The following is a 13,536-nucleotide window of genomic DNA, read 5'->3' as shown; positions in this document are numbered from 1 at the left end:
AGAAGGATAAATGTAGTTAAATTATTTCTAAAAGTGTTTACAATGAATATGTCACCATAGTTACAAGTAAAATCTTCCTATCTTCCAATGAATTATACTTCTTTCTATCCACAGTTATGTGTAGTTTTCTCTTACATTAGCTCTGGGCATGACCAATTGATCTGTTTACTCAATGTTGAAGCAGTTTTTTTTTTCTAAAGAAAACATTAATTAAGGTTTTCTTTTCTGAGTTCTAGGAACTCTTTTTCCATCAGATAATGAACATCGGGCTAGCCTACTAAAGGAGAAGATTATCTGGAGTAGAAACAAACCCTCTTAGGTGACCCCTAAACTAGCCCTCAGCCAGTTGGCTTTAACTGTAATACTCTATAAAGGACAGCTGCTCAAGTTGCTGATCTTTATGATAGTGAGAAAATATAACCAATGTCTTAAACCATCAAGCTTTGGGGTAGTTTTATGTGACAAAATCTAAATGAATGTAGATGTTGTAAAGTTATATGCATAATATTTTTTAAGAAAGATACTAAAAGAATAAAAATAGAGTCCATAATTTCTAAAACAGTGCAATGAAAAAAATCAGTAATTTTGCAAAAGGACAACAAAAATGAAAAATTCAGGGGAAACAAAATATCAGTTGAGAGAAAAAAGCTTATTATTTTCATTCTTATGAGAAATATAAATAGATCAAACTCACCTCCTATAAGACAGATTGTCAGATTTTATTAAAACAGTTAAGAACCAACCTAAATAAAAAAGACTTTTAAATTATGAGAACAAAAGTTGAGGAAAAAATTAATCAAAGAAATTGGGTGTACTTCAATTTTCCTTTATACAAGTATTTTTTCTTCTCAACTGCAAAAATGTATATATGATGTTATCATAAGAAATGTACTGTGATATATAGTGCTAACATTGTGAATTATTCTGTGCTAGCAATTTTTGGTTTGTTAAGTATATATTGCTTAACTCAAATATTCAAATTTTAGTACAGTCACTGACACATATTTAACATGTAATTAACGTGTGCTAGTGAATTAGTTCACATTATATGTGGATCTAAACACAACTTTTATTTTATATCATAAAATAAGCAGCATTTATATTTGTACTTTACATAAAAAAATTGTTCATTTGTTACATACTAACAAATGAACAACTTTTGTAAAGCTTAGAAAATTTATTAATTTTTTTTCTATCAACTTCTACAGAATTACCTGGGGTAACTACTATGCATGTCTTAATAAATTGCTACCAACTTTAATCCACCTGGATTAGAACTTACTGATGCCTATCCCTGTCTCCATTCTTGATGCTCAACAGTCTGTTCTTCTCTTGGTGTCTAAAATGAGGTTTCAAAATGTTAATTAAATCACACAATCCCCTGACTTGTACTTCCCAAGTATCTTTCCAGAGATTTAGAGTGAAATCTAAATTTCTCCCCGAGATGGTTAAGATATTGCTATTGGCATTATCAGTGGATATCAACAGCTACAACTGCTACTTGATGCTGTTGTTGCTGCTTGGCACTGGATACTCTGATACTCTGCTGCCATCACTTAAAACTGTAATTAATTTTGTGTTCTTCCTTTTGCAGCACTTACTTTATATTAGAAATTCCGAATGGACATTCTAATTGGCTGAGTTTAAATAATGAAGCTATGTCCTGTCTGGGTGTGAGAAGACCAAGTAACTGCCCCCTTCAGGTTCACAGTGAAAGAAACTTTGTCTCCAAATAAAATAACATAAAAAGTGCAGCTTCTACTTAAATTGCTTTCTTTCATTGTCAAACTTCTTTTATACCCTATTTATTTACTTACACTTAAAAATAATTTTGCCAGAGAAAAAGCACCCATAAGGTTTTAAACTAAATGTTCACCAAATTCCTCCCCTGAATCATATATATTATTGCTCCAACTGGACATGCAAAATTTCTGAGTGATAACCTTTACAGTTTAGAATTATTTTATAATTTATTGGGCTAAATTCATGGGTCATCAACAATATCTATATATAGTATGTGTGTATGTCTGTGTACACACATGAAAAGGGAGGGAACATACAAAGAATTGTTAAAATATACAAATATATATATATATATATATATACATATGGCACAAAAAAGAATGAGAGCATTGGTAGATACTAGCATTCTCATTTTAAAACTAGCTTGTAGCCATGACTGGTATTTATAATTTTTAGTTTTTACTCTCTATTTCTTGTAACCTAGTTTTAGATTTAATTAAATTAGATTTAATTTATTTAATTAAGAAATTAAAGTCATTTATCTTCTAACAGAAAGCAGCCTGAAAAACCAGACTCACAGTTATTGACATGCAAATGCTGGGTGGCTAGAATCCAGGTCATCCACTATGGTGGTTCCTGCCCTCTGCTTCTTGTCACCACGTATGCCACGTATTATGGCAGCCTCCAGATAAGGCCATGTGTGCAGGAAATCACGGCGACTTCCTTTGTATCATGAGATCCACATATGTCATGATACTTGGTTGCAACCACTCTGGGATGATATGATATAATGTAGTATAGTGTAGTGGTGAAAAAACACAGATTCTAGATTCAGACAACATAGATTTAATATAGGAGTTATTAAGAAATGATTTCTACAGGTAGGGTTTGTAGTCAATGTTTCAGCTACTCTGAATTCCGTCTCTAATTCCGTTTTTCCTTCTAAGGAACCTTGAGTTTTTGGTGGGATACTGTACTTCCTACATATGATTAAAGAAGCAGTTTGTTAATTTTACTGCTAGACATGGTGGTATTAAAAAACCACACATTTTTAGTTGTCCTTGGTTTGATTCATATGCTTTCTTATCCCTATTTTTGTAGAAGTAATAGTATTTCCCCTAAAAACTTAGGATAAATCACCTCACATTATAAAGCCTCCTTTTTCCAGTTTGGCTAATGAATTATTATCTATTATTAGATAGTAATTTTATCTCCTTATTAGATTGGGCTCTTTTCCATTGAATGAAACCTTAGAGGAAACATTGATTTCTTAGGTCCTAAAATATCTGAATCAGTCTAGACTTACAGAAAGTGGAAGAAATAATATGAAGAGTGAATTGTTAGGTGGAACTATGAGACAGCCCATCCTAACTTTAATTTCTTAGATCACAATCCATTTGGTGAAGTGTGAAATGACTTCATCTTATAGTCTAGTATTGTCAGAGGATGGTCTTTCTTTTTGATGTCTAAGCGTGGGAGGACTACAGGTTTTCATAATATAGACTAACATGTAGTTTCTATTTATCATGTCTGAACTTGTTTATGTTTTACAGTTTATATAAACCTTCTCAAATGGCTTCCAGTCTTTTTCAGTCCTAGGAAAATAAGAGTCTTAACTCCAGATATCTCATGGTGCTAGGTTGCTACCACTCTGGGATGATATAATATAATGTAATATAATATAGTGGTGGAAAAACACAGATTCTAGATTCAGACAACATAGAATTAATACAGATGTTATTAAGAAATACATTTTAGGCAGTTAGAAAGGGTAAAAGTTCTAAAGTTCTTGGAATTTTCCTTTAATAAAAAGAGGCCTCCAATCATTTCTTTTCTAACAGAAAGTGGCTTGAAAAACCAAACCAGCAAGCATTGATATGCAAATCCCAGAGGCTAGAAGCTAGGTCCATCCAATATGGGGGTTCCCACTGTCTTCTCCCTGTCATCACGTGTGCCAGGTTTCATAGCAGCCTCCAGATAAGGCCATGTGTGCAGGATATTGTGGTGACTCACATTTGCATATTAAAATGCTAGGGTGGGAGGGCTAGTTTGTTCACAGGCTATGTGAATGCCACATCTGGTCAAAACAATTTCCTGGGCCTTATGCAAATCAGACACCACATCCCCAGCCTCCCAATATAACTGACTGCTTTACACCACAAGTGAGATTTTCCATCTGGAGACCTCCTCCTTGTGCACAGGACAGTTTTCTTCTTCTTTCTTGTCTGTTAAACTTTCTCCCCCTAAAACCACTACACATGTGACCATGCTGCTAATTTTCTCAGCATGAGACAAAGGACTCTGGTGTTTCTCCAGTCATCGGAGCCATACCATTTTCGGTGTATTGGCTGAGAATCCAAGGTACAACATTCATTGGAGTGATAAATAGAGGAGTAAACTCAAATTTGTCCTATCATTCAGAGGCTCTTGGCCTGTATTTTTTTTTTTTTTTTTTTTTTTTTTTGAGATGGAGTTTTGCTCTTGTTACCCAGGCTTGAGTGCAATGGCACAATCTCTGCTCACTGCAACCTCCGCCTCCTGGGTTCAAGCAATTCTCCTGCCTGAGCCTCCCAAGTAGCTGGGACCACAGGCACACACCACCATGCCCAGCCAATTTTTGTATTTTGAGTAGAGAAGAGGTTTCACCAGGATGATCTCCATCTCTTGACCTCATGATCCACCTGCCTCAGACTCCTAAAGTGCTGGGATTATAGGTGTGAGCCACAGTGCCCGGCCGGCCTGTATTTTTAAATCAAAATCAAATCAATTAATGGGCATCTGTCAGCCATCTAGATAAGCTTTACATGGCTGTTGTTCTAAAGACTCAGATGTCAGGCTTGCTGGTGAGAACATGGAGAATACCTCAGTATCCATGGGTCATTAGAAGGGAATATTGGCCATGCTTCAAATCTGTTTCATTTCACAGGGAAACTTAGCCATTATACAAGACTGGGAAAAGTTCTGAAGCAACTGAGAATTTCTGGCCAAGGCAATCCCTGGTGCTATTCAAAGCCTTCTGGACTGAATCCAGCCTCTGCCAGCTTGCTCTGGGTGTTGTTAAAGGATCACGAGCTACCCTGTCACAAAACTTCCCTTCTTTTTCTATCCACAGTTGTTATGTCTCTTACTTTCTCTGCCAAATGTGTGGGAATTTTTACAGCCTAGGGAAGTAATCCTGATAGGCAAGGTCAGGAAATGCTGTAGTAACCAGGGATATAGCACAGGAAAATGCCATTGCAATCTTCTAGGAACAGAGGTATCCCTTTCACCAAAAGTGGGGTTACTTGCTAATATTCCCCGGGTGAGCTCATGGTATTTCTAAGCCAACATCTCCACATAGTGGAAATAGAAATCCTCTTAAAACACATGGCTGGTCCTCTGTGATATCTCAAATCTTCCCAATTCTTTCTTTTTGTGCCTTTCTACTGGAAACCAGGCTTTATGCTGCTTCTATGAATGGGAAAATTCTGCTTTCAACTATTAGGAGTAAAATGTCCTCCACAGCCAAATGTTAGTCCCGATACTGTCCCATCAGCAGAAAAATCGCTGTTAAGTCCCCGTGTCCCTTTAAGTCACCTATTCTGTCTTCTATTAAGACAGTATTTAATCAGTAAGGGAGTTTTAAATCTGGAAGTTAGCCAGAATCATTTTTCTAAGGGTAAATGCTTTAGCATGGGCCATAATAGCAGGCAGTCTGGCACATTCCCTCACACAGGTCACACAAGTCTAGGAAATCAACAGAAATCAAAGGCAGAAGACTAGAGCTACTTGGGTGAACATCGTGAGGACTAAAACTTGGTTCCTCTGGTGCCATGGCATGGGTGTTCATGCTTACAACCATGGGCATCAGATTTAAAAGGGTGCTGACACCCAGGAACTAAGGAGGGAAAACAGTTGAGGGTACACTCCCACTGTCTTCTTCTCCACTGTGTCACACAGAAAGGAAGGAGATGAATAGAACACTTTTATTTTCACTTCTTTTTCTAGATGAGTAACAGATTATCTTCAGTTTGCACTCCTCTGGAGTGCAGACTGAAACACAGGAACTTCTTTAAGCTTAGGACTTTGGAAAGAAAAGCAACTCATTTTTTTTTTTTTTTTTTTTACATAAGAACATGGCATTTTTACTGAACCTTTGTAAGCATTGTAACATCAACCCAGCTCTTTTAGCAATCATATCAGGCAGGACAAAAGAGAATAATTTTCTAAAATTAGAGAAGCAACTTCCAGGGGAACCATCTAATTATCTCCCTTATTTTGGGTCCCTTCAAGTTCTCCTCTCATTTCAAGACCCTAGACAAATAAAAGGAGACCTAGGTCAATTTTCTGACATCACTGATAGGTATATAGAAGAAGCTTCCCAAAATATAATTCAGGTTTGACCTCACATGGAGGTATATTATGTAGTTCCTATATCAGACCCTCACAGTAGCTGAAAAGCAGGCAGTTCCGCAGGCAGCAGAAAAATACAGAGATGAGCAACATGTCTTCTATGGCAGACCAAAAAGAAAAGAGGAGATATGGAAGGTAAAGAAGTAGTGGAAATGCCACTACCCCCAGGGAGATAAGCAGTTTTAGTAAACAACCCTGATTAGAACACCAATAACTTAGGAGATAAATGGATAAACTAAGTACCTCTTAATGTGCATACTGGAGTGCTTATAAAAAACAGGACTAAATCTCTTAGTTATTCTAAGCTGTCTATGATACACCAAATACAGATGAGAATTCTATGGCCTTTTTGGAAAGGCTAATTGAGGCACTAATAGAGTACACCTCCTTATTCCCTGATTCAGTTGAGGGACAGCTCAGTCTGCAGGATGAGTTTATAACACAGGCATCTCCCGATATTAGAAGAAAACTACAGAAGCAAGCTATAGGACCAGATAGCACCTTAGAGAAACTACTGAACATAGCTTTTATAATAGGGACTGGATGGAGGCCGAAAGAAAGAGAGAAAGCTCAGGAGAAGGACAGAGGCTCTAGTAGCAGCTTTGCAAGTTTTCAAAGTCCAGGATCCCTGAGGTGCCTCTGCTAGTTGTTATCAATGTGACAAGCCAGGGCATTTTAAGAAGGAATGCCCAAACAGCCACCTTGACCCTGTCCAACCTCTGGTGGATACCAAGGGGGATCAAACTGTCCCCAGAGGTAAAAGTCACTGGATTCAGAACCAGTCTCATAGATGATCCAGCAAGACTGATGGGTCTCAGGCTCAGAGCCTGGCTCTAGTGGCTTATACTGCCGTTTCAGCACAGGAGACCCTGGTGATTAAGGAAATTAAAGGAAGGAAAGACCTCATTCTAAACACTAAAGTCAGTCTCTCTCTTTTCTTTTCTGTAATTCAGGCCTCCTCTCTTCCCATAGCAGGACCATAAAAGGCTCCTCAGGAAAAATTCTAATCCATTATTTTACTCAACAGTTAGGAGAACCTGTTTACACATGCTTCCAAGCCATTGTCATGATAGCTCTACTAGTTAGAAAGCCTTCAAATTAACCCTGAAAATAGTTTAACTGTTTTACACCCCACACAATGTGGCAGAATTACTGTCCCCTAGGGGGAGCTCTCAGCTAACAAACAATAGGTAAAGCAAGCAATACCTAAGGCTGGATAAATAGTAGTCACTCTAAATAACATCTCTCTCTCTCTTTCCAGGCACAAGCACTCAATTAGCTGAGCTAGTAGCTCTTACAAGAGCAACTGAATTAAGCAAAGGAAGTGTAGCTAACATTTACACTGACTTTAAGTATGCTTTCCTGATTCTCTATGCTTATATTGTCATTTGGAAGGAAAGGCATTTTCTTACTGCTAATGAATCTTCTATAAAATATCACCAGGAAATTAACAGGTTATTATCCTGTTTTCCTTCCATGAAAAATAGCAGTGATGCATTGTAGGGGACATCAAAAGGGAGCAGATGAGATAGCCGAAGGAAATAGAGTAGCTGATCAGGCAGCTAAGTCAGTGGCAAGGAAGCCTCAAGACGTCAATACACTTCAAACCCCTCTAATCTGGAAAGGTTCCATAAAATAAATTAAACCTCGGTGTGCCCCTGCAGAAATACAATGGGCTACTACTTCTCGAGGATATAGTTTTCAGCCCTCAGGATGTCTACAGTCAGAGGATGGCAAACTCCACTTGCCAGCCTCCAGCCAGTGGAAAGTCTTTGAAATTCTTCACCAGCCTTTTCACTTGGGAAAGGACAAAACTTATCAATGTGCCCAGAGACTGTTTGCAGGAAAGAACTTACTAGAACAATCAAGCAAGTTGTTGATGCTTGTGAATTCTGTCTTAAAAATAACTTCCTGAACAGGCAACTTCTTCCTCCTCAAACCCAAAGAACAGGAAGTTATCCAGGGGAAACTGGCAGATGGTCTTTATCCACATGCCAAAGACAAAAGGCATTTAATACCTTCACTAACTGGGTAGAAGCATTTCCATGTCACACAGAAAAAGCCCCTGAGGTAACAAAAGTGTTAATGAAACAATTCCAGGCTTTGGGCTAAGTACCTGCAAAGTGACAGCGGTCTTTTGTTTAAGGCAGCTGTCATACAAGGGTTCTCAAAAGCACTAGGCATAGAGTATCACCTCCATTGTGCTTGGAGACCCAAGTCCTTAGGAAAGGTAGAGAAAACCAATGATATTATCAAGCAACACCTCAGAAAATTATCCCAAGAAATCCAACTTCTTTCTTTTCAATATGGATGCCTTTAAGTTTTTTTCTTGACTCATTGCCCTTGCTAGAACCTCTAGTATAATGTTGAATAGAAATGGTGAGAGTAGAAGTACTTGACTTATTCCTGATTTTAGGAAAATGTATCCAGTCTTTCACCATTGAATATAGCAATAAGCTTTCCCTAGGATGTTGTTTTTGGGGTTGAAAATGTTCACTCATATTTCTAGTGTTTTTTGAGTTGTTTTTATCATAAATGTATGTTTCCAAAATTTCCCTTTGGGATCTCCAAAGTGTATCTTATGATCATTACGCTGGTTCTAAACAAGGCTCTGCTTTTCTCTTAGGTACTCATAAATCTACTGAGGCCACTTTCAGTATCTCAGTATAGATTTAGTACAAATCTCAGTAAAGATTTAGTGCAAATCTTCTCCAACATATATTATGCCGTTGAGTCAATTAACAGACACCTCACTGTCTGAAACTTTTATTTTCCTTTTATTTGCAAGCCTTCAGTCACCACACTTCATCATCAATTCATAATAATATATTTGAGATGAATTCCATCTTAATCAATATCATTCCACAACTGTCTTTTGTTTCAACTTGATAACCCAACCCCACCCTTTTTGCTCTCAGTCTTATGGTCATACCACGTATCCCAAAGATGTTTTGATATGAATAATGTCTATGTTTCTAGGTTTTTCGAGAACTTTTTTGAAACAGGTTCATTTTCTGTTGCCCAGGATCAAGCCTTCCAAGTAGCTGAGACCATATGCCTGCGCCAACATGCCTGAGTAATTTTTCTATTTTTTATAGACACAAAGTCTTGCTGTATTGTCCTACATGGGCTCAAGCAATACTCCTGCCTGGGCCTTCCAAAGTGCTAGGGTTGCAGGTATTAACCACCATGCTCAGAGGATTCTAGGATTTTTTTTTTTTCTTTTTCTGTCCCCAGTCAAAATCACTAAATTTAAATAGATAGTTGTGAAAGTGTGTAGTGGAGACTAGTTCTCTGTGATAGACTTTCTGAATTTCATTCTTAACAAAGATTATCCAGAAACACACAACTTTTCCCTTCTGAAGGCATGGAGTACAGACAAGAGTCATCTTGCATTTTTTTTAATTTGTTGTTGTTGTACTACTTTATTATAAGTGATTTAGAAATAATCATGTTCTAGCTAATTTCTAAAGGTGATCTCTTTCCAAGTAATCATATGATCTATCTCTCTATCACATTGCAATAGTTTATTAATTCCTCCTGTGATTGTAATATGCTACTTGCAATCTCTCTGTTTCTAGCCGTTCCAATAGATTGCATAAAATATAGCAATAATTACATGACTTTCCTGTTAAAACTATTCATATGTTCCCTAGTAACTGTAGGATATTATTTGAACTGCACAATGTATTTGGGCTAATAGAATCTGATATCAGATTCAGTACTTCCAGAGAAGGGGAGAGAAAAAGACTAGAAGGCCTATGGAATCAGAGTGGTAAGGAAACTTCAGACCCGTTGGTTGGGTTAGTAAACCAAGAGAAAAGAATGAATTGAAGTTTACTGCAATCTTATCAGCTCTCTCCATTTTTAGTGCTCACATCTCTGCCAGAAAGATGTATGCCAGATCTTCAATTGGACTATTTCCAGATCAGTTCTACTGTCCATAAAGGTTGGAACAGGGTGCCCAGGAGCTTTTAGTGTATGTAGCAGAGGAGTGGGTAATCAGGACTGGATATGGATGGGCTGCTAAGTAAATGGTCAAGAGAAAGAGAAAAGATGTGACTTAACACAGACTTTCTTTCAAAGTGTTTAGCTAATTGAGGTAGGTGGAATGGTGAATCTGTTTGTGAAGGGTCTTTAGTTGAGCTAGGCTGAGGAGGACTGAAATAACAAGACTATCCCAGATTAAAAGGATGGTCCCTAAGTTTGATGAATTTTATCTCTTTCAGAAGGAAAGATGTGCATTTCTTTTTGTTTTTATTTCTTTTTTTTTTTCTTTTTTGAGATGGTATTTTACTCCTATTGCTCAGGCTGAAGTGCAATGGCACAATCTCAGCTCACTGCAACCTCCGTCTCCTGGGTTCAAGCAATTCTCCTGTCTTGGCCTCCCAAGTAGCTGGGATTACAGTTGTCCACCACCAGTCCCAGATAATTTTGTATTTTTAGTAGAGATAGGGTTTCACTATGTTGGCCAGGCTGGTCTCAAACTCCTGACCTTAAATTATCCACCCGCCTCGACCTCCTAAAGTGCTCGGATTACAGGCATGAGCCACCACATCTCGCTATCTGCATTTCTTTATAAATTAGTAACAAAGTATCTGAATATAAAGTTTAGTTTTTACTAGAATTTATGTTTTTCAGTTAATAGACAGTATCCTTTTAAGTTCTCTAATGTAAACCAGTTATTTTCTAGGACTTAGGGCTTCATTTTGTTCCATCTATATGAAAGGCACAATAAATTATTCAAGCTATTAAAATTAATGAAGAAATCAACACATTTATTTTTCTTAGGTTATTCAAGGGATTGTATATATAAAACTATATTTTACTTAGGATATTACTGAAATTTGTAGTTCCTAATCAATGTCTCTGATATAAAAATATTTTAAAATAAACACCAACTTAGCTATATATTCTCCTTTCTGTCTGTTAATTCTACTTGGAAGAGCTATCTTAAAAGCTGCTAAAACCCCATAGGCCAGGAGCATGCTTACTTGTTTCATGGGGTTCTGGTTGATATAGTTCACTAATTTTCTTTTAAAATGAGAAAGAGAAGTGAACACAGTAAGACAGTTCTCTGCTTGAATGCTACTACACAGCATCAGGGTTTTTTTTTTTATCATTCAATTTAGATTTCTCTTCTGTGGCTTGAAGAAGAAAACCCAGCAGCAGTCCCCATAAGAACAACCATTCCAGGTGGTTATCAGGTCCAATTACAGCTTCACAGTTAGGTATGATTCAAGTTCCTAAAGAATTAGAAAATAATGCTAAGAACTTATCAGTGGATATTTAGTTTAGAGAAGAGAGTTGGTTAGAATGGACAATTATTGCTATATTAGGAAGATCCTTAATCTATAGACATTAATATTCAAACTTCTTGAAGTTCCACCTAGATCACAACCAAGAAATAGAATTTAACGCCAATGAGATAAATGTAAAAAGCATGTAAGATCAATTCCAGATACTGCTCAATTAAAATAATATATTAAAAGCTAAAAGTTTTATTTAAAATAGTTATTATCATATTCTGATAGCTGGCACATTGGACCATGAAATAAAGTTTATTTTCAACCAATTCTGGGAAGCAGAGTAATATATTTAAGTTACTTAAGGATTTTTTTCTCTATAATACGATAGTTTGGTAGTGTTATTTGTCAAGTAGAGAAAAGGAGTGATTTTCACAAGTCATTTGCCCTGTTGCATAGGCATTTTCTATGTTTGAAATCCCTCATCACCACATTCAAGTAAGCAAACAGTTAAACTAAACTAAATTTATCTTCCTCCATTAAAATCAAAAGAAGATAGAGGAAACATCAAAAATAAATAAAACAAAGATTTCTAAGAACTAAGAAAAAAGTCTTTAAAAATATTATCATTAATATCTCTCTTCTAACTAGGTTCAATGTATTTTTCCTGTATTTTATAGTGATATTAGATTAAACTGATTTTCAAGTTTTTTGTTATACTAATGTATGGAAATACACTACTTACCATTGTACCATCATATAAACATATACTACAAAATCTGGCAAGAAGTCTTAAACTGGCTTTTTCTGACAACTGCTAACACTATGCTTTGTGGAATTATGCTTTTAAGGAAACAGACAGGCAGCAGGGAGTCTCTTCAATTCCTGATTGAGTGACTCACAGTGTTGTTTACAGCTGTAGTTTGAGTCTTATAAAAACTTAAGAGATGCATGGGCATTATACTTAGTACGTTGTTTAGATGATTTAATTGATACATAAAGTCTGAGTTGCCATGAAAGAGTAATCTCTTCAGAAAATTATTTTAAGACTATTAAGATGCATAAAGTTGAGGAAATGGTTTTCAAATTGTATTAAATAAATCGATGGCTTCTTGAAGGCTGAAGAAAAGTGATAGGAACTGGGTTAAATAGACATATTTATCATGGTCAAAAATTTTTTCACCACTCTTTTTTATCCATATTAGGGAGATATAAACAGAGATATGATCAACAATTCACAGACAGTTAGTGTAGCTTTATGTGTTACACTGAAAATGCATAAAAGAAAAGTTTGATGATGGAGGAACCATCAACAATATCAGTAAGTTAACATGATGTGATGTTCAGTAGTCATAAAATCACTTCTTTGGTGAATCTTTACTGACATGAGAAAATTCTCCTGATAATTATAGAAAACTGTCAAAAATGAAGATTAGATATGACAAACTGTACTATAATAATTTTATTAAAAGTCATATATATGTATATATACACATACATATATAAATGTATATATACACATATATATGACTTTTAATAAACATATATAATAATTTAATTAAATTATAATATATATTAATTTTTCAATAATTTTGTTAAATATATACATACAGAGAGAGAGAAACTACAAGAGGCAAAATAGTAACATTCTAAATGAGATATTTTGCACTTCATTGTACTTACCAAACTTTTACGCGTGAATATAGTATTTTTTTACAATCAGACATAACACATTAAAACTTTTCAAAAAATTTTGATGGAACAATGTGTATGAGTAATAGCTGATTTTGTCAAAATATAATTAGATTGTAAAGAAAATAAATGTTGATTGTGCTGAAAGTATTCTCAATTTTTCTTTGCCATAGAAACATGTTATTCATGAATACAATGAATTTGAATAGAAATGTATTTATTGGAGTAGAGTTATCCCAATATTAGAGTAAAAGATAAAATATCAGAGAAAAGTCATGTCTATCTACTTTTAGCATTCAAAGAATTTCCAGTTGTTTTTATTCCTCAGGTTTTCTTTTCTTCTTTTTCTTCTTCTTTTTTTTTTTTTTAATCTTTTTCATGTATAGAATGTTGTACTCTTTCCATTATTTCTCCTTTTTGGTTAATTTGGCTATATTTGGCTCCTTTTACTTACATTCCTTAA

Source organism: Aotus nancymaae, unplaced genomic scaffold, assembly GCF_030222135.1.
Source record: "Aotus nancymaae isolate 86718 unplaced genomic scaffold, 86718_ANA_hifiasm-v0.15.2.pri h1tg000006l, whole genome shotgun sequence".
Lineage (NCBI taxonomy): Eukaryota > Metazoa > Chordata > Mammalia > Primates > Aotidae > Aotus > Aotus nancymaae.
This window is presented reverse-complemented; position numbering follows the sequence as displayed.